This window comes from Taeniopygia guttata, chromosome 2 (assembly GCF_048771995.1).
Source record: "Taeniopygia guttata chromosome 2, bTaeGut7.mat, whole genome shotgun sequence".
NCBI lineage: Eukaryota > Metazoa > Chordata > Aves > Passeriformes > Estrildidae > Taeniopygia > Taeniopygia guttata.
This window is the reverse complement of record NC_133026.1, coordinates 39,505,586-39,533,515: the sequence shown is the minus strand read 5'-3', so window position 1 is coordinate 39,533,515 and position 27,930 is coordinate 39,505,586. Positions and strand designations below refer to the sequence as shown.

The 27,930-nt window shown below is 39.8% G+C and overlaps 1 long non-coding RNA gene across 2 annotated transcripts in view; it reads left to right on the top strand.

Moving 5' to 3' along the window:
* Window positions 1-12,063: 12,063 nt before the first annotated feature.
* LOC140682635 (uncharacterized) overlaps window positions 12,064-27,930 on the top strand; it is a 70,631-nt gene continuing 54,764 nt past the window's right edge. Inside the window, exon 1 of one of the 2 annotated variants that reach the window (XR_012054582.1) lies at window positions 12,064-13,434. This is a non-coding gene — a long non-coding RNA (uncharacterized lncRNA). The remainder of the gene's footprint in view (window positions 13,435-27,930) is intronic. The other variant, XR_012054581.1, reaches the window with a different exon arrangement.

Here is a 27,930-nt window from a genome sequence, read left to right as displayed (position 1 = left end):
TTATTCATATTCAGCGACTGGTATGAAAACCCTGCATGAAAATCAGGGCATATAGTGGGTTGATGCACCCAGCTATGTAGGAAATGAATATTTCAGTATATGTACTGAAATGTTGAACCTCAGAGCACTTGCAGGGGGCATAGGTTAGTCTCTGACTGTAGATAAGACATCTCCAAATTAGCTCAGGAAGTGGTTGCAAGAATGGTTGCACTGACATGTCATCTTCATTGCTGATCACAGTTTGTAGAGCCCTGGGCAGGTAGAAACTTCAAAGAAATTTTTGCAGTTCTTCCATGGATGACAGGAGGTTCCCTTGGGTATCAGCTTAATGACTTCTGTAGATATTCTAGTGGTTTTGAAAATAACCAAAAAGGATATGCAGAAAGATAGCAAATGAGTGAAATATAAGGTTCTCGTTAGTGAATATATTTTTACTATTTTGGTTTCTACAGATATTCAGCCATTACTACAATACCTAAATAGCTTCCAGCAATATATTAACATGTGCAAACAGTCTCAGTCATGAGTAGCTTTTCCTTCTTTTATACTCTTTTCAACTTGAAACCTCAGGACATATTTCTTTAAGGAAAAATTTGGTATGTGGTTTGTGTAAAAGTGTACATAATTTTTTCTTTCATATCATTATACATACATAAATGTATAGATATAAAATACTACATCTTTCTATTACAAAGACTATATGTTATAGGTTACTCTATTTTATATATATTTATATATTGCCTTTTTGGAGCCAATAATGAGGAGATTTTGAACATTTTGAGAAGGAGATTCCATTTGAGGTAGTGATCAAATGCAATGGAAAATTTAATATAGGGAGCAAAGACAGCATCGAAGCAAATAACTACTTATCTTCATGACCTGTACTTGTCAGTGGTAAGGGCACACCTTGAGTGCTGTGTCCAGCTCTGGCCCACACACTTTAAAAAGAACATTGAGGTCCTGGAGAAGGTCCAGAGAAGTGCAACAGAACTGATGAAGAGTCTGAAGCACAGGTCCTGTGAGGAACATCTGAGGGAGTTGGGGGTGTTTAGACTGGAAAAAAGAAGGCTCAGGTGGATTCTTATTACCTGCTACAGCTGCCTGAAAGGAGGTAGTAGCAAGGTGGGGGTTGGCCTCTTCTCCTGGTAACAAGCAATAGGATGAGAGGAAAGAGTCCAAGTTGCACTAGGGGAGGTTTAGATTGGACATTAAGAAAATGTTTTCACTAAAAGGGTTGTCAAGCATTGGAACAGGGTGCACAGGAAATGGTTGAGTCACTATCCCTGGAGGTATTTAAAAGACTTGTAGATGTGACACTTAGGGAAATGGTTTAGTGGTGGACTTGGCAGTGCTGGGATAATAGCTGGACTCAGTAGTCTTAAAGGACTTATCCAGCTTAAATGTTGGCTCTGTGATTCTGTTAAGTACGTGGATACCTAACTTCTTTCATGGATGTTTGTTCAGGATGTGAATGGAAAAACAAAGAATGACTAATCTTGTGGGTTTCATTATGTGTATGCTTTGTGTGTCTGTGCCTAACAGAGGCAATACTAGGAAAAAACCTCAAAACTTCAAGGGTAGGAAAACAGCCAAGCAGGATGAGGACACTTGTCAGCTGCTTGTGGTGTTGTGGAGCGGAGATCAGCAGTTTCCTAGAAGACCTACTAGTCATTTTCTATGTGCTGTCATATGTCATTTTCTATATGCTGTTCAGATGTGTGTCATTTTCTATGTGCTCTATTTCATACAAAAAATGCCCAGTGTGACAGGAATCCAATCCCAGCTATTTCAAATTATGTTAAAAATTCCAGTTGTAGAAGACTGGAGCCGAGCATGGATCCAAAGGGCACAAACCAAATTCTGCTTTTATGTCATCCTTCTTAAAATCTTCTTTCAAAGAAATCAGAATTGTATTTGACACACTAAGTAACTTCTTTCCCAATGACCTCCCCTGCCAGCAAACCCATACTTTAAGTACCAGCATGTGGATGAATTTGCACAGCTAACACCTTTGAAAAGGTGTTGGGTGGTTTCTCACTAACATCTTTTTCTCTTCTACACTTAAATTTTAAAGGTAAGATATGGGTATTTATCTCACCTTTCTTTTGGGCCCTTTAGAAAAAATGAGAGGATAGATTTTTGTACAATCTGACCCCCAGCTGAGCCTGATAGTCTCAGCTGCCAGTGTCAGAGTTTAGTCACCATCTCAAATAACTCACCCATTTAGGTAGAACATGTAGAATTATCCAATTTTACAGTTTACTGAAGCTCTTACTTTGCTTGTTTACATAGTCCATCTAGACCTTGTTGTGGAAGAAAGCTTGAAAATGTGAAACAAATATCTGGATAAATTAGAGAATCTAGTACTTATTTTTAATTCAAAATACTTTCAAGCAAAAAAATTCTGCCTTGCTGAAGGGTCTGATCCGTTGGCTTTGCATACCTCAGGAGTGTCACACTGAATGTAGGTACAGATACATGACTTGAAAACTTCAAGTGAAAAGCATTGTAATAGAGAGATGGCCAAGATGATTCTGTAGCTGCACATGGCCTATGGTGCCAGGTTTATACCATGCAAATATAAGGAGGCTGGGCTGACATGGAGTTCTTGAACTAAAGTTTGGTTTGTGGATGTGGAACCAGGGAAGGAAACATAGGCTGTGAAAATATTATTTCCAAGGCCAAGAAAGTCACCCTTTGGGTCTGAGATATCTAGGTGTGCTGTGTGTGGATTTTTAAGCATATGAAGGGTCTGACATATAATTGAAAGAGGAGAAAGACTGGTCATCTCTAGAAAACATGGTTTCCTTATGTTGCCTAACTTCTCCTTTTGGCAATGCGTACTCTCACTGCTTCAATTTGCATTTCTTTTATGTTTCTGTCCCTGTGTAGAACCACTTCTCAGGTGAAGCTGGAAGCTGCTTCTGATAATAGTCTGCAAGCTTTGTGCTTTTTATTTGGGAAGAGGCCAAAGGTAATGATGATTCTTCTGTGGTAAGAGCCAGTTTCTAGGGAGATGAAAAACCTCAATTTCCAATGAATGATCAGCCCAGTTTTTGTTCAGATGTCTGCTCCACTTGTCCAGCTCCTGTAGAAGAGCAGACAGGCAAAATGAGCAGAATCCTTACTCCTTTGCTTAGAAGGAAGGGCGGGAAGGTGCAGAAGCATCCCAGTAGCTGTACTCCCTTGTGCCTCTCCAGCCTCGTGTCACCCTTCAGTAACATGGATGTTTGGTTGATTTTTACAATGCTAAGACTTGAAAGGCAGGAGAATGGATCATAAAGCAGGATCTGAAGGTATGAATCCTGGGGAAAAGGTGGTGGTCAGGCTCTTTTTGTCTGGAAATTACTTGGAATGAATAAAGGCTCCCTAGAAAAGGCTGGAAGTAAGCAAATGCCACTCCTAGCTTCAAGGAAAAAAAAAATCTGGAGCACTACAGGCTAGTCGGTGTCACCCTGATCCCTGGGAGCATGAGGGCATGAATAATTGTGGAAACTGTTTCCAGACACTTGAAAGACAAGGAGGTGATTAGGAAAGCAAACATGGGCTTATAAAGGAGAAATTGTACCTGGCCCAACCTGACTGGTTGGTGAGCTGACTGGATAAGGGGAAAGCAGCACTTGTTTATCTTGACTTTAGCAAGGCTTTTGACATTGTTCCCTGACATCCTTAAGACAAAATGGTGATGGATGGTTGAGGTAATCAGACAGTGCAGCGGATTGGAAACTGGCTGTACCAATGGGCTCAGAGGGCAGCTGTGGCACAAAGTCCAGCTGGAACTTGGCCACTAGTGGAGTATTCTAAGGGTCAAAACTGGGTCCAGAACTGTTTAAAACTTCAGTAATCACCTGAGGGATGTGACAAAGTATACATTTGGCAAATTTGCAGATGATGAAAGACCAGAGGGATGTGTTCCTACTCAGAAGAATTTCAGCAGGCTGGTGAAATAGACAGGAACCTCATGAAGTTCAACAAAGGTAAAAGCGAAGTCCTGCATATGGAGATGGGTAACACCATGCATCAGCTGTGTTGGGAACTGGCTGGCTGAAAAGGACTGCAGAAAAAGGCCTTGGGGTTCTCTTGGACAGCAAGTTGAATATGAGCCAGTAATGTGTCCCTGCAGAAAAGAAGACCAACAGTAACCTGAGCTGCTGTAGGAGGAGTTTTGGCAGCAGGTTGAGGGGGGTGGCTCTTCCCCTTTACTCAGCACTGGTGAGAAACATCTCCAGTGATTTGTCCAGGTCTGGACACCCCCATACAAGAGAGAAATTTACATACTGGGGAGTAAGAAAGGTTGAGTCAGACTCTTCTCAGTGATGACAAGAAAAAGACACAAGAGACAATGGGCAAAAATTAAAATGCAAGGAATTCCACTCAAATCTACAGGGAAAAATTTTTTTATGGTTAACTGCAGACTGGAACCAGGTTGGCCAGAGTGGCCATCTTTGGTGATAGTCAAAACTCAGCACAACATCCTGTGCAACCTATTCTAGGTGACTGCATTGACCTAGATGACATCTGTAGATGTCTTCTTCCCACCTCTCTACCATTTCTGTGATCTTTTCAATCAATATGTGGAGTCAGCTGTCCCAATTGTCAAAGAAAAGTCTGAAAATCCCATATAAAAAACATCTTGCTATTTCAATGTCAGTGATATTTTTTGTGTGAGGGTAACTCATATTTTTTTAACCTTTGGGGTTGTCACTAAAAACTAAGTATAGATGTGCTTTGATGATGAAGCCTGGCAACTTAGAAATGGTTTCTTTTCTTCAAGTATAAATAAAGATAGAACCTTACCAACTGTTTAGCTGGCTGTTGAAACTCCTTAGTTTCTGAGAGTGTCTGTACACATGAGAACAATTTGCTTGGGAGATCCACTAAATGCCTGAACTTCTAGGACATTTAAACCCTGGTGAATGTACCTAAAGAAAAAAGAGCCTTCACTTTACTGATGCAAGATGGGGCTGTAAATGGGCTATTGCTCTGTTGAAAATGAATCTTGCTATCGGCTTTGGGCAGTTTTCATAAAATCACAATTCCATGTTGCTGGTTTCTTATGAAAAAAAGTACAGAGAGAAACAGAAATTTTCCCCTCGATGACCATATCAACTGCACTAAATACATGTCCATGATAGACAATGCTTTGGTTTGACTTTTTAGACTGTGCTTCTATCCTCAGGCAGGACAGTATAGCAGACCTCAGAACCAGTCCTCTAATGAGCTGAATTTCCCAGAAGGTACCTAAATCTTGTTCTTAATTATGTATTTTGGCAGTAGGAGCACAATTTCCATTGAATTCAACACAGATCAGCACAACATATTTTAAAACCTCCTAATGCAATTAGAATTGTATTGAGGTTGTAAAATCTATCAGGACACAGGAGCTAAAGAAAGTGCCAGCAGCAGGAACAGGTTGTGACAATGGTGACATGTGACATCTTTTCTTCTTGCTGTCACTCCTTGTGTCCCTAACTACTAGCATCTCAATTATTTAGTGTCACAGGCCAAATACTGATAGAAGTGTTGCAAGAAACTGTGAGGGTAAAGTTTGGAATCCTCAATATAACAAGTATGATTAGGGAAGCTTTCTGTATTTTTGCCTGCAGCATTATTTGTCTTGAACAATGTCTGACATCTTTCCTTTTGGTGATGCTGTTTTATGATTAGGCATTGAAACCCACTGATTACAGCAAATAATATGGAAAAATTCTAGATACGTGCCAGTCTTCATTTCGCTATAAATAATGAGTAGTCAGGAAATTGAAATGTTTTGTTGTTTTTTCCTCCCTCTCAAAGAGCCTGTTTCATTGGATTCTGATTAATGTTTCTAAGTTTGGAGCCAAGAATAAATCAAGAAGAAAGATCATAACTGGAGGGATGCCAATCTGTCTACAGGTAATTTGTCTACTCTGTGAACAAAGGTGTTTATGGTCATGACTAGTAATGCCATTCTTAGTGATCTTTTCCATTTGAACAGACAACTTAATTCACTTACAATATTCTGAACCCAAGTAAGTGGTGGATATCTCATCAGAAAACCACGCTTTAGTGTTTTCTGAGGCACCATATCATGTCAGAGCAGGATTTAGCCATGTTCTGAGACAGTGTCCCATTTAGAAAAGTGTGAATTTGCACATGGTTTTTCTACTCTCAGGGATCTCACCTAAACTTTAGGATACATAGATCAATGGCTTTGTGAGTCTGTATCTTCTTTGATTGAAGAAGAATTGTATTGCCTCCCTACAGACCTACAAAACGTTTTTGACCCTACTCCCACTCTTTAAAATCTCCACCGCTCCTCAAGTTCTTTTTCCCAACATAGTCAACATACTAACTCTCTCTTCATTTACATACCCCACCCAAAGGCTGTGGTGCTCTCCTTTCTAGACCCTTGCTCTTTAAGCAGCTGTCATTAAGTTAAATTTACATACACTCCATCATTCATAGCTCTTTAACTTGCAGCATGTGTTTGCAGCAGCAGATGGAAGTAGGAAGAAAAATCACCTGTACTGCCAGGTTTCATTTCCCAAGGTAGAGAGTGGCTATAGGTCAGGAAGAAATAAGGAAATTTAACAGGAGAATGCACACTAACTTTGCTCTACTGTGGAGGATGCTTGAACGGCTCTAAGTGAGCTGTACTTCTTGAGTTCTGGTCCGTGATCAGTCCCAGGGACAGCTCTGTGTTGGTCAGCTCCCATGGGCAGTTTGTACAGAACTGGGGATACCCATTAGCCAGAGACAACACTGAAATGGACATGAAGACAATCTCTGCCTTTCTGCAGTGGACAGTCTTGCCCCTCAAAATTTAAAGTGAGTTTTTTTTTTGTTTTTTTTTTAAATCTGTAAAGAGAAGTATTCCATATACCACAAAACTCCTGGTTTCTGTTTCAGTTGTGGATGCATCTTGCTCCACAATTACTGCCCTTTGTCATTCCTTTGGAATGACAAAGCTTCCCTGATCCAGTCTTCTCTGGATTCCTGTTTGTGAATAGGTGACATGGGTGCTTAGTGGGGAGGGAGAGCCCTCCCCGACATAGCAGAGAGTTCACTGGCTGATGTGAAAAACCTGACTGACACATGGGGGCTGGGCTGCCTGAAGAATCCTGCTCCTTGACGTTCCCTTACAATCCTGTACTGCTCCCACGGTTGTGTCAGCACACCTGATCACACAGCTGGAGAACAGTTTTAGGCTGGATCCTTTCCATACCCTGAGTCTCTGACAACTTGTTTAGCAGCTGTGTCAGCAGCACAGGCATGTGACAAGGTGGCCTGGGGGGGAAGGGCTATTCAGCCAACAATAATGCTGGAGGTAAAGGTTGACTTGGCCTTTAATAGGCAAAAAGGAGACCATTGGCAGCACACAGAGCACTGTCAGATTTGAAAAATCTTTTGGAAGAAGGAAAGTGACACTAATAGTTTGAGCTATGCATGCGGAGTATCCATACACGTGGTAAGAAGCAGTGAATTTGGAAGTGTAGAACATGGAAGACCTACACTATCAGTGGAATTTATGGTTCCCTTCAAAGCCAGGCATGGGATCCAGTCAGCCCACATATACTACTTCCCAAAACCAGTAGTGACTGCTTCAGTACCAGGCCAGAGTAAGAGCTACTATATATGCAAATGTTTGTAGCAACTGTGTCCAAACCATGGCAGTGTTCAATGAATGAAGGTATGTCACACTAAAATATATGCATAAAGGGACATGAGATTGTTGGACAGGAAGTTTTACCTCTCATCCAGAAATCACTGAGAGGACAGTCAAGTACAACAAATAGTAATTGTTTCCTTTAAATAACATTCTTCCTAACCTTTGTTTTAATCATCCTCTTGTTATCTGTTGAGTAAGACAGAATGAAATAAATTTGATAGGCATCTAGAAGCAAGGTGGTATGTGTATGGAGCTGGAGAACCTCAAAAGAGAGACTGGCTGAAAAAAAGTGTTAGGTTAACATGCCTCAACAGGAAGATGATTTAAAATGAGTCAGGAATACAAATAGTCAACCTTTCATATGTGATCAGAATAGTGGCAGACTTTTCTTTAATTTCTTCACTTCTATTTTTTATAAAGTTTTGAAACTGGGTTATTTTGTAGATTGAAAATAAATCACCTTGGAAATAAAGTGTATTTCTCTTTACCCTGCTTTGAAGGTGATTTTAAGGTAACTGATTAACATAAGGCATTTCTCATCCACAGGTGAGGTTAATCTTTAAGTCAAAGCCCTGAAGGAACACCCAACTCCCTTATATATCACTCCAGGGTCAGGTACCTGCCAGCAGCGAGGGCAGATTGGTACAGAACCATGTGAGCTTGTTGAAGGGCCGACACTGGAATAGCTGGTCTAGGAGAAGTGTCATCCAGGGAGGATATGTAACTAGGAAGGCTGCCCAGCATGTGGCAGGTCAGCAAAAAGTGGCTCCATCTCCTTTCTCTGGGCAATGTGAAACTCTCTGTTGTGTCACTACATCCCAGGCATCCATCCCACAGCTCTAGCAGCTGGTGTGCCAGTGCAGAGCAATGTCAGGAGACTTCTCTTGCTAATGTGGGTGAAAGTGGAAGTAACACTGCCCTGCAGGGCAGAGCTGGCAGCTGGAATGAGTCAGAGAAGTCAGTTTTAGCCTCCTAGGACAGGCAACAGTGCTTAGTTCTGTCTTCCCTGATGCCTTCTTTGCTGACTTAATGTCTTCAACATCTGATAAAGTGTGACGAGAATTAGATTATTTTTCACTCTTGCACATTGGGGCATTTTAAGAGGAAGTCATTTCTCAGGCTCATATCTGCATTTTGCACTTTTGCTGTCCCCAGTGTCTTGAAGGTGGGGGCAGATGTGTTCACTGCCTACCTGTAACGTCCCCAGGGAAGGAGCAAGAAGATTGAGGGTTTGCTGAGAGGACACTGAGAAGAAGCACAGTATTTCCAAGTGTAGAAGAGAACTTTATCAAGTGTTAAACACATTGGCCCAGGAAGTTGGTTTTGGATGAGTTGGCGGTGTTTGCTGAAGGAGTCCTTCTGAAGTTCCAGAAAATTTTCTCAGGATTTGATCTAATACTAGATCCCTGATGAGGGTCATGGTAGAAACTTGATTTCCAGATTGATTTTGCCTTACCATGTCTATAAATTAGGCCATTAACCTGCTACTCTCAATTTCCTCCTGCCATTTGTAAGTAGCACAGAACAAGAGGGTCTACTGTAGTATGATATTGAATGTTTTGAAGCAGATTTAAATGTAAAATGGAAAATTAAGTGATGGTCCTGCGTGTAAGGGGTGATGTAATAGCAAAAAAAAAAAAGCATTCTTCTAGCCTAATGAATTTACTGGAAAATATATTGCCAATTATGCTCAGCTCTCTGCTAAAAGCCACCAAATAACACATGTGGTTATTTAAAGAACTGCCAGCGCAGGGCAGAGGGAAAGGAATGAATGGAGAATAACAGGCACCTTCGATGCATTAAAAAGTGGAAATAAAGAGAAGGCTGTTACTGACAAAGACTGACCACCAGAGAAACCATGTTTCTCATCTTTATGTTTATCATCTTTACATAGATGACTCTCCAAAGGTTTCTGGCAGGAGAGAAACTTCATGCCCTCAGTTAACAATGAAAACATAAAAAGATATTTGAAACTCTGGTATTCTGTTGTCAGGATCCTTCCTATCAAAACCATGGTACAAAAATGAGGTTGAAATTTGCTTTGTTTCTTTTCAAACAGTGCTTCTGAATCTTTTGCATGTCTGTTGATAGCCTTTGCAAGATTAGATGAACCAGAATTTTTTCCCCAGAAAAAATTCTGCAGTTTTTTTTTTACCAGCACTGCACGAGGTTTTCCTGGAAAGTAATCTACATAATATCTTGAAAAGGAGAATTATGTCCAGTAGCTGTCATCCTGTAACAGATGAACTGAGCTTGTAAATGTATAAGCAAGGGGCAAAAAGCAGTGCACATTCTGCTCAGCATTGCCTCTCTGTTGCCCTAGCTCTCCATTAGAGCTGTGATGTTAATCTCATGGGAGTTTTACTGATAAAGGATAGATTTCTGAATCAAATCAATGCATATTTGGTCCTCAACCCTGACCTTACATTAATTCTCTCTTTGTTACATTAGTGGGCTTTTTGGTGTAACCACTAAGTTTAATGGGTTAGGCAGGTTTGATTATTCTTCTTCAGGGCATTAAGCACAATATGAAAGATCAGCTATGAAAACTAATCACAAGGACAGAATTGGATAGGGTTGATCTAGTTTTACTTGCTGAGTGACATTTCCAGTATAAAAAAAGAACATTATGGTTTAAAGATGCCATTATGAAGTTGCAGCAGCTTGAAAATGAAGCAACCCTTAATGCAATAAGTAGGCACTGTGGCATTCAATAAAATAAAGTCTCTTGCCTTTAACCTTGCAGCTAAAATCAGCATCCTTGGATGTTGTGTGAATTCAGCTTTTTCATAGAAACAGCAAAGGGCTTTGACTCAACTTCTGGAAAGTTTCATGATCCTTATATCTACAGAGGAAGCTGTGGTCCTTTAATGACTGTGTTACTTCTCTAGAAAGAGTCTGAGCTTTTTCTAAATTTCTTCTCTTGCACAGTAGTCTTGGGTTTTTTTAATTCACCTCAATCTATCTCCGTCCTTGGGAACCAAGTGTGTTTGACAACTGTCTATCATTGTAGGAGGCAGACCTTTACCTAAATGAATTTGGAATTATTTTGTGTAATGCTTGGGAAATGAAAGTTTGCTCTAATACAATGTGCTGACATGCAGAAAAAATGGTTCACTTGCTTCAGTTTTGTAGAAGGTCCTAGGTTGAAACTAATCTCAAAAACAGCACTTGGATTGCTTTTAAGTCTCCTTTTTCAAACATTTCATGATTGTGAGAGACATTTATTATAAGTATATATATTTATATTTATTATTATAAATTTATATAAATATATGCTTGATTCATTCCAGCTCCGAGCAGCAGCCTTGTCTGGATGAATAACACCTTGACCATGGCTGGGAGACTGTTTTCTAACTCATTAATAGCTTGGCAGCATTACCAATTTAGCTACCATCACCTGCTCTGCAAGGACCTGTTCTGTCTGTGAAGAGCTGCTTTCCAGTGGAAGTGCACAGAAAATCCAGGCCAGATGTTGGAAACTTTATAATACAGACATGTCAGTGCAGTGCAGCACCTGGGCCAATAAACCCCATCACTGAGCAGGTCTCTGTAGTGTAGGAGCAGCACAGTTTTGATATTCCACTGCCTTCTCTAATCCTGTATCTCTTATGGATTTTGTTTGGACAGAAGGAACTGCCCCACATGTCACAGCACTGGAGGTAGGGCTGCTTCTCCAGAGGTGTGGGCTAAGTGGGGACCTATATGCAGATGTGTGTGCAGTGGTGTTCCCTGGGTTCCTGTCTCCTGGCTGCTTCTGCTCCTAAGGCCTCCTGTTTAGGAGGAAGGACATGAGCAGACTGACAAGAAGTTGTTCCCATTAACTTTGATGGGAATAGTCCTGAAAAGAAGCTGCTGTTGACTAGTGCACTCCAGATGCTAGCAGTCCCTGTATATTCCTTAGTGCAGAGACATGCCAGGTTTAATTAATTATGCTGGAACAGAACAGACCAGGATGCAGTAGAAGTAGCATGTGTGTGTATGTCAAACTGCTAATGACACCCCTGCCTACACTTCATATTGAAATGGTTCCAAGACATGTCAGAAAGAAGAGGTATATAGTAATTGACAGAGAAGAAAGCAATGTGAAATTTAAGCAGCCATCATTAGAGTTTGCATCTAAAAAGCAAAATGGGACTAGCTATTGAGTTGAGAGTTATGAATTTGAACCAATATCTGGATTGGTTGGATCCTTGCAGTGTGTCTCAATCTGCAGATGAAAGATGGGAAATGGTTTACAATTCAGTTGTGGAATGCAGACAGATGGGACATTGATAAAGACACCTTAGTTTACAAAAAAAAAAAAAAAAAAAAAGAAAGGAAAATGGACCCAAATGCAACAAATGTATACATCTCTTCAGAACCTCTTGAGTTGTCTCAGTTAGGTAGAGTTATTTCAAGATTTCCAAATTATTCACAGTGCCTGAAGTATCATGTTTTCATGTTCTCTGTATCTTGGAGAATGGAGATTTTCTTATCTGATTTGAACTAGATTTTTTTTTAATTACTTGTTCAATTGATCTATCTGAGGAGATAGTAATCCAGAAGTTTACAGGTAGTTTGATTCTATTCAATGATCTTTCTTTTCAGCTTTACAACAGCAATAAAAAATATTCTCCAACATTCCTCTATATCTGCCCATTTCTGCCAATGGGGAATATGCCACCTCCATCAGCCCACTTCCTGCTCTGCCTTGAAGGACTGAAAAATCCCCAAGTCTTGGGAACATAGGAAACAGAGCTAAGGAGAAATGCCAGGCGATAGAAATTATTGAAATGTCTTATATATGCATATTACAGGCTCTGTGGAGAAGCATTTGCTGTCCTTTGAGGCAGTTTGATCACCTCCATATGGACTGTTGAAAATGTCACAGCCTGCAATTTAGCTCACTAAGAAACACAAGATGTTTTATTCCTTCTCTCCTGTAGATCTTTCTATCACCTGCCATCTTCCTCAGCCACTTCAAGAAACTTCAAAATTAGGAATGACAAAACACGCAAAAATGAATCATAGGTAGAAGTGACAGCTCAGAAATATCAAAATGTGCTGTAGGTGGGACTTGATTTAAAATGGAACATGAAAAAAGAGCAGGAATTCTTTGGAAAGAAAGAAGTGGTATGTAGAAAGTAGAAATCTGAAGCCTCTGAAAATCCTAGAGAGAAAAGAAATGCCAAAAAATCAAGCAGCCAAGAAAACACAGTACAGATCTGTGTAATTAAACAGAGAGATGTGTTAGAAATTGTTGATCCAATTTGCACCTAAGCACTGGCTTCTATCGAAGTCAGACCTGTCCGGGTGTCTGGTTATTTCTACCTCTGTAAATCTAGGACCAATTACTTTGGATCACATTTATTTCCACTGTAAAGGTTTATGTGCTTTTAGTGACTTAGAATTTACAAGAAAAGACAGAAGGATGCTTTGCTTGCATTGTTGCAATAGCTAAAGTTGAGTTGGCTGTTTGAAATATCATTTTCCTGTGTTACCTTCCAATTCTTTATGAACAAAATGTTTTGGTATTTTTCTTAACCACGCCTGCAATCCCTTACAGTGAAGTCTGTGATTTGCATGTGATTTCCATGTGATTTGCATGTAGGCCCAGAGATTGCCGAAGGATGCTGCTGCTAACAGGTAAGGAGGACACACAAAGCAGCAGTGACATGCCTGGGAGCTCTGGAGTACACAGCCTTGAACCTGCATCTCTGGCAAGAAAATGCAATGGAAATCACAAAATTTCTTGGGCACCAAGATGCTTCTACACACCTCTTCATGGTCCTGGGACAATGGTAAGCAGTGGCACACTGTGCCTCCTACCTTTCATTCTGTTATGCCAGATAACGCATTTAAAATATCTGTAATGTTAAGATCTCTGGGCTTTTGGGACGTAAACATATGTTTTTCTTGTCACCCTGGTGCTATTCAGAAAAAGGATTGCAGAAAAGTGGGAAAAGAGGTTTTTAAATCTGAAGAAATTGACAGAAATTTTTGATTTGCAAGGGCTTCATCTCAGGACAACAGAGCTAAAGTCAGTTCTTCAGTTCTGGAGAGATCAGAGCCAAGGAAGCAGAGTTAGTTGAATATTTCGAAGGATTTTCCCATCTCTGTGACTTTGTAAGTCAATTTTCTCCTCTTTCTTGATCTTAGAGTGATCACATACCTAGAGAATAGACAGCCTTGGGCTGGTCTGAGGCAAGAGTTCTCTGAATTGCTTCTGTGCTCTCATGCACGCTTCTGATTCTGAGAAACGTCACGATAGGCTTAAAGAAACTGTAATGGGATACCAAAGCTTCCAGGGAAAATGTAGGTATTTTCCAGCTGTGTTGGATCTACCTCATGGAATTTGAGCCAAAACCAGTGTAATTTTACACTCCAGGACTTGTCTGAACCTGCATTCCCCTTGACTGCAGGCCAGCCTATTTCCCTGCTCTAAGGAGAGGAAGGGGAGTTGCTTGAAAAGGGGGTTTAAAGCATGATGGGTATCTTGCAAACACAAAACAAGACACAATGACTAAAAAATTGGTCATGCACCATTCTGTTTTAAACTGTATTTTTCCATTTGCAAGGAAGGAGGGACAGACAGATAAAAGGTGAAAACATTATGTGTTTTTTATTTCATGTCTTCTTCCTATGCACTGCATTGGTTTTAACTCCTGAGGTATTAAAAAGGAAGGTTGTGCAAATATTTTCAAAGAAATCAAAGAACATTCAAAATACTCAGAAACAAAACCAGTTATTCTGCATATATGCGAGCTGATGTATGGCCTAACTCCTGATCTTGCAGTCTAATGTTCTCCTGTGTTGGAAAATGAAATCTCTGAAAACAAATTTCTCAGCAGTAGCCAAAGTGGATGATTTGTCCACACTTTCTACCGAAAACCTTGTCCCTAACACAATAGCACCCATATAGCTCAGACAGAAGGAGATCACTCCAAGGGATTAAGCACTATCCCAGAAATGCATCCTCTTCACTTTATCCAAAAACTACAGTCCCCATGACAGACTCAGAGGTGGTAACAGGCAAGAAGGGTGAGGCGATAGATATCCAATGAAAACATGATATGACAAGAGGTGATAGATCTCCAATGAAAACATGGCGCTATAATAGGGCATGGTCAGGGACACAAATATTTGGACAGAATGTTAGAATATCTATGCAGGTCATAAAGGATTTTACATGGGGAGAAAAGTTTTGAGAACTTTTTTTCAACATGAGCTGCTGCTTCTGAAACATTCCCCTTGTAAGTGCCACCACAGGCAACTGCCCAGACACTTGGAAACACTGGAATTGCATGCGCAGTAAGACCATGTGAAAAAGATGAGACAAGTACTGAACATAGGTCATGAAAAATACAGAGACTCTCAATAATATATGATGAACAAGATAAGTGACCTACTGGTTATTCTTGGTTGTAATCTTCTGTTCATTTTGTCTCTGTTCAGGGTTATAAAGCTATCAATGTTCTTGCTTCTATTTGTCACAGTCCTCTCAGACAGACGAGAGAGGCCACCTGGGAGAATTTCATGCAGCTTCCGTGAGTCTGATACTGTGTTGATACTCTGGTGTGACTGGTGTGTAGCTCTGCTCTTGTCTCTCTCCTGTTTCCCATTCTGCCCATTTGGCTTGGTCTGGTCACCCAGCCCCTCATCCTAGCCCAGTCTTGGTGGCTTAGCTCTGGGCATGTGAGTGGGGTGCAGTGCTGCCTGCCTTATACTGAAAGGGCTGTGCTGACCTCCCTCCTGCTGGCATTTTCAGCTTTTGCAGGCCCCAGTGAAAGAAATTCTCTCTAGGTCTACATACAATGCACTTCAATCTTTAAACCCTGCATAGGCCCCAGTCTGTCTTGGAGAGATTTCAAATTTAAATACAGCAATTAACTAAATCCATCGGGCAGATAGTAGCTACCCTGCTATCTTTTTCTTCTTCCCTTTGTCCTTCTTTCCCTCTGCTATTATTCACAAAATTATCCAACCCAAAAGCTGAAACAAAAAACATCTCACGTGTTTACAGCCTGAGATAGATTTTGTTTTGTTTGACAGCATAATTCCCCTTTGGTGACCTCATTTGCACGTGTGACAACCTCTGTGAAGCAGTCTGTTCAAGCAACGATTCTGTGGTAGGGAGAGCACAGGCTTTGTATTTAGGAAGGTGTTAAGAGATTGATATTAGTGACTGGCAGTGTAATGCACACCACAGGCAAACATCTAAGTCTCTCTCTAAAGGAGATCCTTGCAATCTTTCCATAACTCATATTTTCTGCAAGTTTTGTGAAGCGAGAGGTGTTAGCATTAATTCTGCTTGGATATCAAATTTTTTCTCATGGACAATGTCCTTCTCCTTCCACCATTCCTGCAGTATTTAACTGTCTAAAGCTAGGGAAGGACTTTCATGCTAAGACCAGGCCCTCTGTTCTAGTTGCATGCTGGTGATTGGCATCTCTCTCCCCTTCTCAGGGCACGCCCTCTTCAGAGTGTAAAACACCCCAGCATAGCCTGGGTACAAAGCTCGTGGTTAAGAGATGGGATTGTAACAGAAGGAGCCAATGATCTCTGGGTATATTTTAAAGATTATCTGCTGGAATAATTGACTGGGTTTTCTGGTCATTCTTCCATCCATGCTGGTTATCTTGTTTGTCTGCATTTTGGATAAGAAGAAAATTGTTATAGATTATCTAGAAGGGTTAGTTCTTCTTCCTGTACAGAAGCTGGTGCAGCATTTCCTCTCCTGGAAGTGCTGCCTTCTCAGGTGGCACAAGCATGTGTGCTTTTAGAGCTTTATTCCAACGAGTCAGCTGTGCCTCTGTAGCATTCCTTTTGCAAGCAATGCCTGAAATACCGACATCTCCAAGAGCAGAGACATGGACGAAACCCTTTATGTAACCAGTGGTGACTTCCTCAGTCCTGCCTTTTCTAAAATGGTCTTTAGAGTGGTTTGGTTTTTTTTGGTTTTTTTTTTTTTCTTTCAAAGAAATAAATGATTGTAATTAAGAGAGAAAAATTAGCTGTTAATCAGAAAGGAACTATTTGCTCCAGCAGTTCAGATACACCTGGGGCTGTGATTGCCATGTGTGATACATCCATATTAAACAGCATATGGGCAGGCTTTTCTTTTCATGGTTGCCTTTATCATTAAAAATTATTATGGTTCTTGCACAAATGACTTCAGCCCAAGCTGAGTTTGGATGACTCAGTTGTCCACTACATCCTCAATTATGTTTGGTGCCAAAGAGGAAGGGCACTTAGCTTCAATCTGCAAACAGGATATGCTGAGTACTTTTTGTGCCCTTTCACTGGGACCTGCTCATATAAAACAGAAATGCCAGTGTGAAGCAACTGTTTTTTAAAGTATTCTAGCCACTGATTTCAGAGGTTAATAGGAAGAAGCTCATCAGATTCACTTGGGATTCACAGAGTGAATGAAGTTGCTGTAAAGCTCTTTTCTTCCCTTCCTTGAGTGTTCCAGATTCTTGGTACATATCCAAGAACATGTGTCTACATTAAGTTTCCTCAGGGCATTGCCACAGTAAGAAACTACAGCTGTACCTCCCGGCAGTTGTATATCCTCATGTATGTTTGCTATGGCCTTTCAGGCACAAAAATCAATGCATTTCTGTTGACTTTGGACCTTGTCAGGTCACATACTCACCTTTTTTGGCAGCAGCCTGTGCTTGTCTCACATTCTGTTTAGGTCTCATTGTGGATTAGCGCCAGCTGACAACTTAAGAAAGCAAATGTTAAAGGCAAACAGCAGAGTTACAAAAGCCTCTGACAGTGAGGTAAGGATAAAGTCAGAGACTACTGAGAAGTATTGTTTTCTCGGGCATTTTATGCAATCATACCCCCTAACCTCACCTTCAAAAGCTGCAACCAACTCTCAGTCATAATGCAATACTTCCTTGTATAAGGATTCCTTTGTCAAACTTCAAGACAGTAAAATTTTGCAGATTGAAAGTATTGTATTTAGAATTCAGATTTCTTACAGCAAAGAACAGATGTAAATTCACCGAAGTGATTAACAGATAATTCTTTCAGTGCAAGTGAAGATAATAGTTGATTCCTAGAAAATTCTAATTCCTAGAAATTTCTAATTCCTAGAAAAGGAAAGGAGATAATAGGTAATATTCTTCCAGTTTTATGTTAGGTAGTTCAGGAGCTGGTTCATGAACAAAGCTGCTACTATAAAGTTGGCAACTTCCATGGGAGAAAGTGTTCTGAAAACTGAAAATAGGAACAATCTTAGATACTGAATTTTAACATACTGCTGCACATCTATGAGAGATCTTGGAAATGCATTGCATCTTCCAGGAATCCTGGCCCCATCACCACTGAATTTGCCATGAAGTTATTCGAACCCTTTCCTAAAAAAATATTCAGATGTCTGTAGGAGTAAAGCTCTGCAGTTCAGTAGGTGTGGGCTAAGAAGTCACAGCACACCAAGACTGGTATGCTAGACAATCTAACACACAAGGAAGAGCTGACTGCAGGATGGGAACAGGATTCCTTCTGCAAAATTTTACTTCATTCAAGTCTTGGAAATTCTGTACTTTTAATCGGTTTCATTTTCTCTGACCTAATGTACACACACATGCACACACACTCTGCTCCATTGCCCTTACCTTGAAATACCCTTAAAAATTAATATTCTTCCTTATTCTGAATACAGAAGACTGTAAGCTCTTTAAATAAATGAGATATGATATTTAAACAAGGAGTTTACCTGAACCCCCAGTTTTATTTCAGAAGAATGAGTGCTTATAAGCAGTTTTCCATCTCTTAAGAGACTGGCTTCAGCACAGAGATTGATTCTGGCCTGTGTTAATTTGGTGAGATCCCTATCTCCAACCCATGCTGATGGCATCTCCACCTGGGTGGCGTCAGTGATAACTGGGAGATGTCTTCTAAATAATATCTGACAGAACAGATGTTATTTAATGTGAGTAAGAGCACTGAAATCTGGGGCTATCAAGGTTAGAATCTTGACTGAAACCTCCTGAAAATGGATTAGGCTTTCACAGCCTTTTCCTATGTCACCACTGATTGTTTTCTGCCAGCTGCCATGCTGCATTTCTCTTTTGTTGTCCACATTCCTCAGCTGCCCTACCCTCCAGGTTTACCATTCTTTGTCTTTAACTCCTTGTCCCAACATCTTTTCCTTTCCAAGGAAATTATGAGATGCTGAAGAGAATTTGCCTAGTCTCAAGACATTCAGGGAGACCTGAATCACTCTGAAATATCTCAAAAAGTTCCTCTTTAACTGAGCCATTTACTATAATTTTAATTTGAGGTGTCCTGATCTCTACTGTGGCTACCAGAAATAAACTTTATTGAGGCAGGAGCAGATGAGACACCTACAGCCTGTCACAACATTCAGAGAAATACAATTGATTTCCACAAGAAAGCCTGATCCTCCAGCACTGGAGGCTCATGTTCAAAGAAGCTTAAAACCTTTGTCAATTGCACATAGATTAAAGGAAAGTAAGTGATGTGATGGATTGCTTATTCTCTGGTGTATTCGTTTTGGACAGTGCATTTCAAAGGGGCTTCATTCATTGAAAGCTGAGAATTCATCTTCTTATTCCTTGGGACAGAAGGGGATATGAATATATTAAGATCAGTAGGATGGCTGTCCTGGGTCAGAACATTTATCCATGCAACCCAAGTACCCTGCTGCCAAAAGTACCTATGGACAGACTTCTCGAGAAGAATAAGAAACAGCAAACACTTGTGAGATCTCTTCCTGAATCTCTTTCAGGCCCCAAATTTTTCCACTTCAGAGACTTACTGGTTTTAAAATGTATTTGTAAATGTCATTGTATTTCTCTTCCATGTACCTGTGCTCTTTGAACCCATGCCAATTTTTAGCATCCTTAAGTAATTTAGCAGCACATTCTGCAGTCTACTGTTTACAGTGTGAATAAGCAAAATATTGTGTTTGTACTAGACCTGGCTGATGTTATCTTTATTTGATGCTCTCCAGTTCTTGTACTAAAAGACAGTGAACATCAATTCCTATCTATCCATGACACAATTATTTTGTGTATACCACATCATCCCCAGTTATCCCTTTTCCAGACTGCAGTGTCTAGCCTTAGTATGACAATGCTTTCATGCCCTTGATTATCCATCCTTGTTGCCTTTCAACCTTCTCTAAAGGTTGAAGTAACAAACCATAGATTTATACAGTCACACATTTTGTTCTGCATTATTTTTCTAAAAATGCCAAAAATCAGAGTTCCTCTATTGACTGCTGCTAGATATTGGAGTGTTGTTTTGATGGAGCCACTCACAGGATTTTCTGAGTGGTCAAAACCAGTTTAAAGTCCATCATTCTTTGTGTGAAGTAAGGATTATTCTTTCCATATTCTATAATTTCTATCATCTTCTATCATTTTATTACACATCCTGTTTCTGTCTTGCTCTTTGTACAGTCAGCCTGCAGTCTGACCAGTAAAGGTGCTGTCACCAACAAGTTTTTCTTGTTCCACCAGTCAACTATTTCCAGGTTTTCTTATGAATATGTTGAACAGTAGAGGTCTCAGCACAGACCCCTGAAACATTCCTCTTGATTCTTCCCTCAATTGAAAGAACTGATGATTTTTTTTTCTCTTTCGTGAAAGAACTGATGATTTTTTTTTCTCTTTTATATCTTATAACTGTACAAAACCTTCCCTCTAAGAGCTGCATTTGTGGAAAGTTTTTCTCAAAGCCTTCTGGAATTAAAAATAGGCTGTGCTGTTCAGATAACCCTGTCCCATACATAAACTTGTTGACATGACAAAAAAAAAAAGCAGGATTATGACCTTTTATATAAAGCTTCACTGACTATATCAGTATGGATTATTCATGGTACAATGCTTATGTAGTTGTCTGCTAACCCTTTATATTTTCTCTTAGTTTCTCCAATGTGGACATCAGTCTGATATTCCTGTAATTCTCCTCTGGGATCTCTGCATCACGTATGTTATCCTCCAGTTCTAAGTACCCAGACTGTTTTAAATGAAAGGTTACACAAGCCTCCAGCAATTCAGCTATTTATTCCTTGAATTGCTTTAAAACTCATGAGTGATTACCATCTGGTCTTGGCAATGTGTTACTGTTCTTTATATCATTTTTTTTCCCCAACTCCTTCTGTAATCACTTTAGTATCAGTTATGACCTAACCTAACGCAAGAGTCTCTCTTTACTCCTGGGTAGGCCAGGGCATAGAGCAGCTGAGTGGCTGATGCATTTTCAAAAGCAGGGATTGTGCTGCTGCTGTTTGCTTTGGGCTGGGCTATGGTTTGGTTATAGTGCCCCTGGTATCCCGTAATTGCATGTATAAAGGAAATATGTAAAGGAATGTGACAGTGTAGTAGTGAGACGGTCACTTGTCATCATTAATTTTCAGGGTGGCTGTGCTTGGAGCACTGGCTGCATGAAGCCAGAAGTACCAGCACTGAGGTAGCACACCCAGTTACACCCACAAGTATCTGGAGCCTTGCTATGAACCCACAGTTATTCCCTGGAAGTAGAGACACTAGTGAGCATTGCAGGTGCAGGTTAATAAGCTGCTGTGTGGTGATGGGGCCCGAGGAGTGAGCGCAAGCAAAATCTTTCCTTCTTACGGCCTAACTGCAGCCTCCAGAGAGCTTGCAGCTTAAAACAGGATGCACAGCAGCAGGGCATCATATACAGCTCTTCATGAGAGCAGTCATAGATGGCTTTCTTTATGCTTAGAAGTACTTGGAAGACAAGAATTTAAGGTAGGGATAGCATTTCTTTGTGTTATGCTGGTCTCAGTTGAGCCTGAGTACTCGTGTAGCAGCAGCAGGCGCTGCATTTGGTGAGTCCCAGGGGTTGAATCTGAACCCGGAGCTTCCACAGCTCAGTCTGCCTCCAGCCCAGGAGAGCAAGGAAAGGCTGAAGAGAACGGATACTGTAGAGCAGTGAGGGCTGCCTGTCCTTCCCTGAAGGTCAGAGTGGCCTGAGAGAATCTCTGCAAAGCATATTTGCTTGCCAGCTGATTTCTCCCTGGGTCAGCAGAGCCAACCTTCATCACTTTCAAGTCTCTTTTTTTGTTTCCCCTTTGTCTTTGAGACAGTTCATGCTGTTTCTTCAAGTTGCTTTTTTTCGTTGTCTTTGCAGTGAAAAGATTTTAAACCTTTTCATGTCAGCTTTCAGCTCTGTGTTGCTTCTGACTCTCTAAGTTGCAAAGGCGGAAGGCACTAAAAGCATCAAAACCAAATCCCTGGATATGTAATTGTATAATTTATCAAGCTGAGCTCTGAGAGAGCATCTTCTTTCTCCAAACAAGAGCAGAGTAGTGTGAACTGAGGCTTTTTGGTCCAGGAATAGTAGTGACTACTCATAGATGACTTGCTTAAGTGAGTTTTCATCATCAAGACAAAACACAAGTTAAGATAAGGCTTAATAACAGGTGGGTTTTTTCCTTAAAAACCCATTACACTGAACTGATTTCTTGATGGTCCATTAGTCCCATCAACCCATAGTCGGTTTCATGTTTTAATGAGAATTTCTCAACACGTGGGCTGTGCTCTGGATGGTACCAAAGTGTGTTTGCACTGTGGCGACCCCATATAGTTTAAAATAAAAATATGGTTTAGATGTATTATTATCTTAAAACCCCAACCCTCTCATATGTACATAGTTAACAGTGGAATGATTGGTGAAAAATAGAATGAAAATTCAGGAAGATTTATCTTAAGCTTATAGACTTAAAGGTAGAAAGAGAGAATGAGATTTCAGAGAAGTGGAAAAATCATGATGAGAAATGACAGTAAGTTTAAGAGTCAGACTCATTTCCCTGCCTTCAGCCACCTGAGAGGTAGATGTGCAGTCTTCAGTGCTGTATTACTCTTGTCCGTGAGAAAAATGTGTTTTCAACTCCTGCCTCAAGAGTGAATGAACTGCCCTGTTAGAGGTGTTTATGTTCTGTGTGGATTTTGGAAGATAGGCAAATATCTTGGATGGCTAAATTTAGCAGACTTGAACTCTAGACCTAGTGTAGTTTTGAGTGAGGCTTTTAGAGTTCAGCTTTTGTAAAAGCAGCCATGCAATTCAGTATGTGGCAGTATGTGTGTGACATGCCACTGACTTGAAGGTACTTTTTTCACCTTGCAATTCATGCAAGTCCTTAAGTTATCCTCTGTGAAGATGCTGCAAAGTTTTATTGTTGGCTTTGGATCTTCCCCTGATTCCAGCTTTCATGTCTTGGGGGAACTGAGAGGACACTTGCTAAAATGTTAGAGTTGTGCTCGCGGACACTCTGAATTCCACTGGAAAGCTGGATGCTTTTATGGCTCTAAAACTGTCTCTGTTTAATTTCCAAGTCCAACTTTTCCCATTATATACAAATGATACCTGAGTTGTAGGTGTGTTGCAAAGATTAATGGATTAATGCTTCAAAAATGTTATAGAAAATGTAGGTATGTCTTAGAAGAGCGTTCAGTTGTTTCCTATATTTTTTAATTTTTGAAGATCTGACCAGCACATTAATTGAACCAACTAATTGAACAACACTAAACAATCTTTTAGTGTAATTTGCAATCCCCTAATAAATCTCTTTTGAGTTGGATCTCAAAGATGTCTTTGTTTTGCTCTTTTCTTTGTCTTGCTGTCTTGATGAGCTATAGCACAGCACATGTTTAGCACACACTCCAGGTTTTCTTGGGAGACTCTGTGCTGGGAGTGAACTCACAATACTGATAAATAATAAATATTTCCAAGCTCTTATTCCCAGATGCTGCTCGCAGATGGACCAACAGTTAAATCCTTCCTTGCTCCCTTGCTAGACTAAAACTGGTACTCAACATGCTCAAAGTTCAGCCCTCTTTTTTTAAACATCAAAATGCCTGTGATGCCCAAGGAACAGGTGGGTAGCCTTTAAGTAGTAAACCTGCAATTAAAAGAGATCGAATTTCAAGTGTCTCACCTTTCTTTTTCTTACCCTTTCCCTACATCATGCACATTGAAGTTTGTCAGTCTCTTCCCATTGCCTCTCTCTTAAGCTTCTACAGAAGGAAAAGGCTGAATCACACCACAAGAGTCATTTCAAGAAAATGGTGCAGGAAAACTGAAAAAAAAACCCAAAACTGTAGATGCAATGAAAAAGTTGAGGGAGATTTTTTTTTCCCTTACAACCACATTTCCCCCCCTTTATTTGTATTTTCTATTAGTCCTCACAACAACAATTTTTGGACAATAGTTCATCAATGTGGTCACCTGACAATTATTTCAGTATGGAAAACTGAGACTGTCATCTGGAGGCATACAAAACTTTGTGCTTGGATTCACACACACATTCTTTTCTGGCTCAGAAGTCATTGGTTTTCAGACTTCCTATTTTCCCATCATACCTTTCCTAAGAGCTGATTTTGAGATTAATTGATGAATACCCATATCAGATTTAGAGTGCTTAGGTCCCACCATAGGCTGGCATCACTTGTCTTTAAAATACACAGCTTGCTCTGAATGCAGTGTTGCAGATCCTAAATGCTACATCGTAAACCCATTCAAAGCATCTGAGGCCATGGAATAAATAATAGGTTTTGCTATAAACTGTGTTGGGCACTTTCTATTGAAAGGGAGCTGACTTCTCTGTGCTTTAAAATTATGCTTAAAACTTGCTGAAGTCTGTGTTCCAAGCTGCAGTTTAGGTAAAGGTCAGTTCCATAGATGATCTGTAAATGTTTAATCAAAATCTGGTTTTGCTTTAAGGCTTTTTGTCATGTTTCAAAACTGATCACTAAATGTAGTTTTAATACAGATTCGTGATTTGGATTGCTATCAAGTGCATTTCTAACTCTTTAGAATTGCTTTATTTCAACAGGGAGCCGACTTTTTACTACAGAACATTGATCTGAATTTCTAAAGTGACTTAGATGGAAAATGGTTTTGAAAAAAAGGTTTATTTAGTAACTGAAAAGGCTCGCTCAGCAGATCAGATATCAGCTTCAGCAACTCAGGCTAGAGAGATATATGTCTACAGTCACATACGATTACTTACCTAATATTACACAAACAAAAATTCCTGTTTGTCTTCTTGATTTGCTCGTCTCTTTTGCTAAGTCAGTCTACAAAGACATACTTTTTTTTTGTACATTTTAGCAAAAGAAGCCTTCACTTCGTGAAAAACAGAAAAGTAACAGAGTTTTCAGTCATACAGGTTATTAGATTCCTTGATGTTTACCCTTATAATTTCTGTCATGGAGAGCAGAGTTGAAGAGTACATGTACTGATTTCCCGTGAGTGTACTGTGGTTAAATTGTGGCTAAATTGCTAAATTAGTTAGGAAGCCTGGAAAATATGTATTATTTAAGTTTCATCTTTACTTTCAGTCTCTGTATCTCAACATAGGTCTTCCTCAATGGTGTTAAAATTTGGTGTTTTCTTCCAGGCTTAGAATTTGGGGTGTGTAAGGGAGCAGCATTTAGAAAGTACAGAGTGTCTTTTTTAAGGAAGGTCTTTGAACGTGGGACATGTCAGGGCGATTCTCCTGTGGTTTCTGAATGCTTCCCTTTCCCAGGAGACCATTGGCCCAGGGCTCAATATAACTGTGAGGGCAATGGGGACCTTCTAACTGCCTTGGCGAGTGTGTGAAATTAAGAATAATATTAATATTGTTAACTTATTCCCCTCTCCACATCCTTTGGAAAGTTTTTTAGACTTCAAGTCTAAAAACCAGGTTTTGATTGTGTCAGTTTGGTATTTAAAGTGGACTACAAAAATGTAATACACAGCACAGCCCATAGGAAATAAAAAGCAGAAGAACATAAGCTCTGTGGTAATGACGAAAATAAAAATGTTTTTCTGAAAAGTAATGCTCTTTCAATGTAATAAATAAAATAGTTTGTTTTTCTTTGCTTTCTGCCTCTCATTATGTAGTTATGAATTATAAAGAGAACTTTGTGGTCCTTCTGCATATTTCTGAGAAATTATTCCTTTTGTCCATTTGGAAGAAGGTTCTAAGTACACTGTCATCAGATAAATACTTCATATGGATTAGTGATTAATGTTCCTTACTGTAATTGGAATGGCTAGATGCCTACTAATGCATATCCAAATATTCCCAAAGATGGCTGTGAAGGCACTCTCCAGATTTGCATTCAGAAGGTAATGACCTTACAGTAAAAGAAAACTAAATTGGACTGATGGAAATACATTGTCACTGAGTCTTAAATCCAAGTCACCTACTGGGTTTCTATTTAATTTCTGTTTGCTGGGTAATGAAGGATTGACTTATAACATTTATTATAACAAGGCATTATAGTTATGAGTGAAAAAACTCTCTCATACCAAAACCTCCTATTCACCTACATAATGCTTTCCAGAAAAAATACCCTTTGGGCTGAAATTGCTTATGTTTTGTTCTCCTTATGCTCTGTTCTCCTCACAGAAGCAATTTGTTTTTAGAAAGTATTACAATGCTCTTTGGTGGTGGTGAGAGAAATGCATTTAAAAACAAACAAACAAAACCCAAAATCCCCCCCCCCCCCAAAAAAAAAAATTACCTTGTTGCAGAATGTGATTACCTGATCATTAAGAAATGATCTACAATTACAAATTCAGACTTGCTGGGTTTCATACCCAAGGAACACAGGTGATTGTTCTCTACTTAGAAAAGTTTCATTAGATAGAAATATCAGCACAGTCTTGCCAGTTCCACTTGCCTTTTCAAGGCAAACTGTGAGTCATTCTGCACAAATATGTTCAGACTATCTGTTTGTGTTTGCGCAGGCAGTGGGACATTCCACATTCATAAAACACTGTGTGGCTAATGATGTGTTTTGTATATGTAAATATATATCTACTTTCATGTAAAGCTGTACACCAGCACATTCTATTTGTGACTTTTTTTGAGTTCCATTGAAAAAAGTGGCCCTTGGTATTTATTCTCTTTCTTCTTTCCTTACCATAGTTAATATTAGAAAAATGAATAAAGCAACATTTTGATGAGTTTTCAATTACACAATTAAAGATGAAAGTAATCCAGCAGAATGGGGCAGGCAAATAATTTATGAAATAAAGGGGTTTCTTTCAGCATTATTGCAGTGGATTTGAGAGAAAATTCATTTAGGATATGAAAATGTAGCATATGAAGAGAAGTAGAGCCATGACGAAATTAATTGGTTGTTCCATTCCTTGGTTTTGGAAAGTCACAGATGTCACTGTAGGAGCTGTGCCCCAAAACAACAGTCGTGTCAATGAAATTATTTGTAGTACCACAGGAAGAGGCTGCTGATTTAGTGGGTGAAGAGATGAGAGAAGAGTACTTGGAATTTCACTGGAATGTCTTTCTGACAGAGACATTTTATTTTGAATTACAGTTTATGTCTTGCTTATAAACAGAGACTTTGAGGATTTTTCAAAGTTAAATGCAGCAATAAGGCTTGCCAGACTTTTGAGTCTGTTCATGTTCCTTCATTCTGCTGCAGCTGGCAATAGCATACCATATGACAATCACTGACCTCTGGTTCTGCTCTGATAACTTTATACCAAGTCTCTGTGACCAAATAATCATATGATTTCCCTTCTAGTTGATGTGCACAAGGAAGTTGTGTTTACAGGCTGGACCATACTTGGAATAAAGGGGAATTGTGTCACCTGCAGCCCTATTCTATCACTTGGAGGTCAAGCTAAACTCAGAAACCATAAGGATAACTGATCTCCATATTTTTTGGCTCATCCCTTCCAAATCTGTTGTAATATTTGGGAATTTTAGAGTTAAAGAGCTCTGTTTGGCTATACAAGTGAAATGGGGGCAGGTCAGTTGTGGTTTCTCTTCAGGTCAAATGCTTCCAAGGATGATGATATAGTCTGTGATCAGAAAGAAATGCTCTAGGAATCACATTGCAGACCAGATAGATTAGTAAATCAGTAGTAACTGGGGAAAGTAATTTTCAATAAGTCCTTATGATTTTACAGGGAAAAGAAATGAAAGGATGCCATCACAAGGAACCAGTCCCCAGTAGTGAGAGCTGTTATCCAGGAGACAGGTGATAAACCTATAGTAAAGAAGGCAGAATGTAGAAAGAAGAGAGAGAAGGGGGTCAGAATTAGCAGAAACCACACACGGCAAAACCCACCTAACACACAACAAAACCCCAAAAAAATGAAAATAATTTTCCTCTGGTCAGTGTCTCTGAATGGAGTTTGAGGCTCATATCTAATCTTTTTAGTCTTCATTTCATTGTGCACCAGATATTTTGGCATGGCCTCTACCTCGGCTTGGCAGAGCCCTGAAATGCACAATGACAAATAAGGGGCAGTCATATGATATGTTAAGG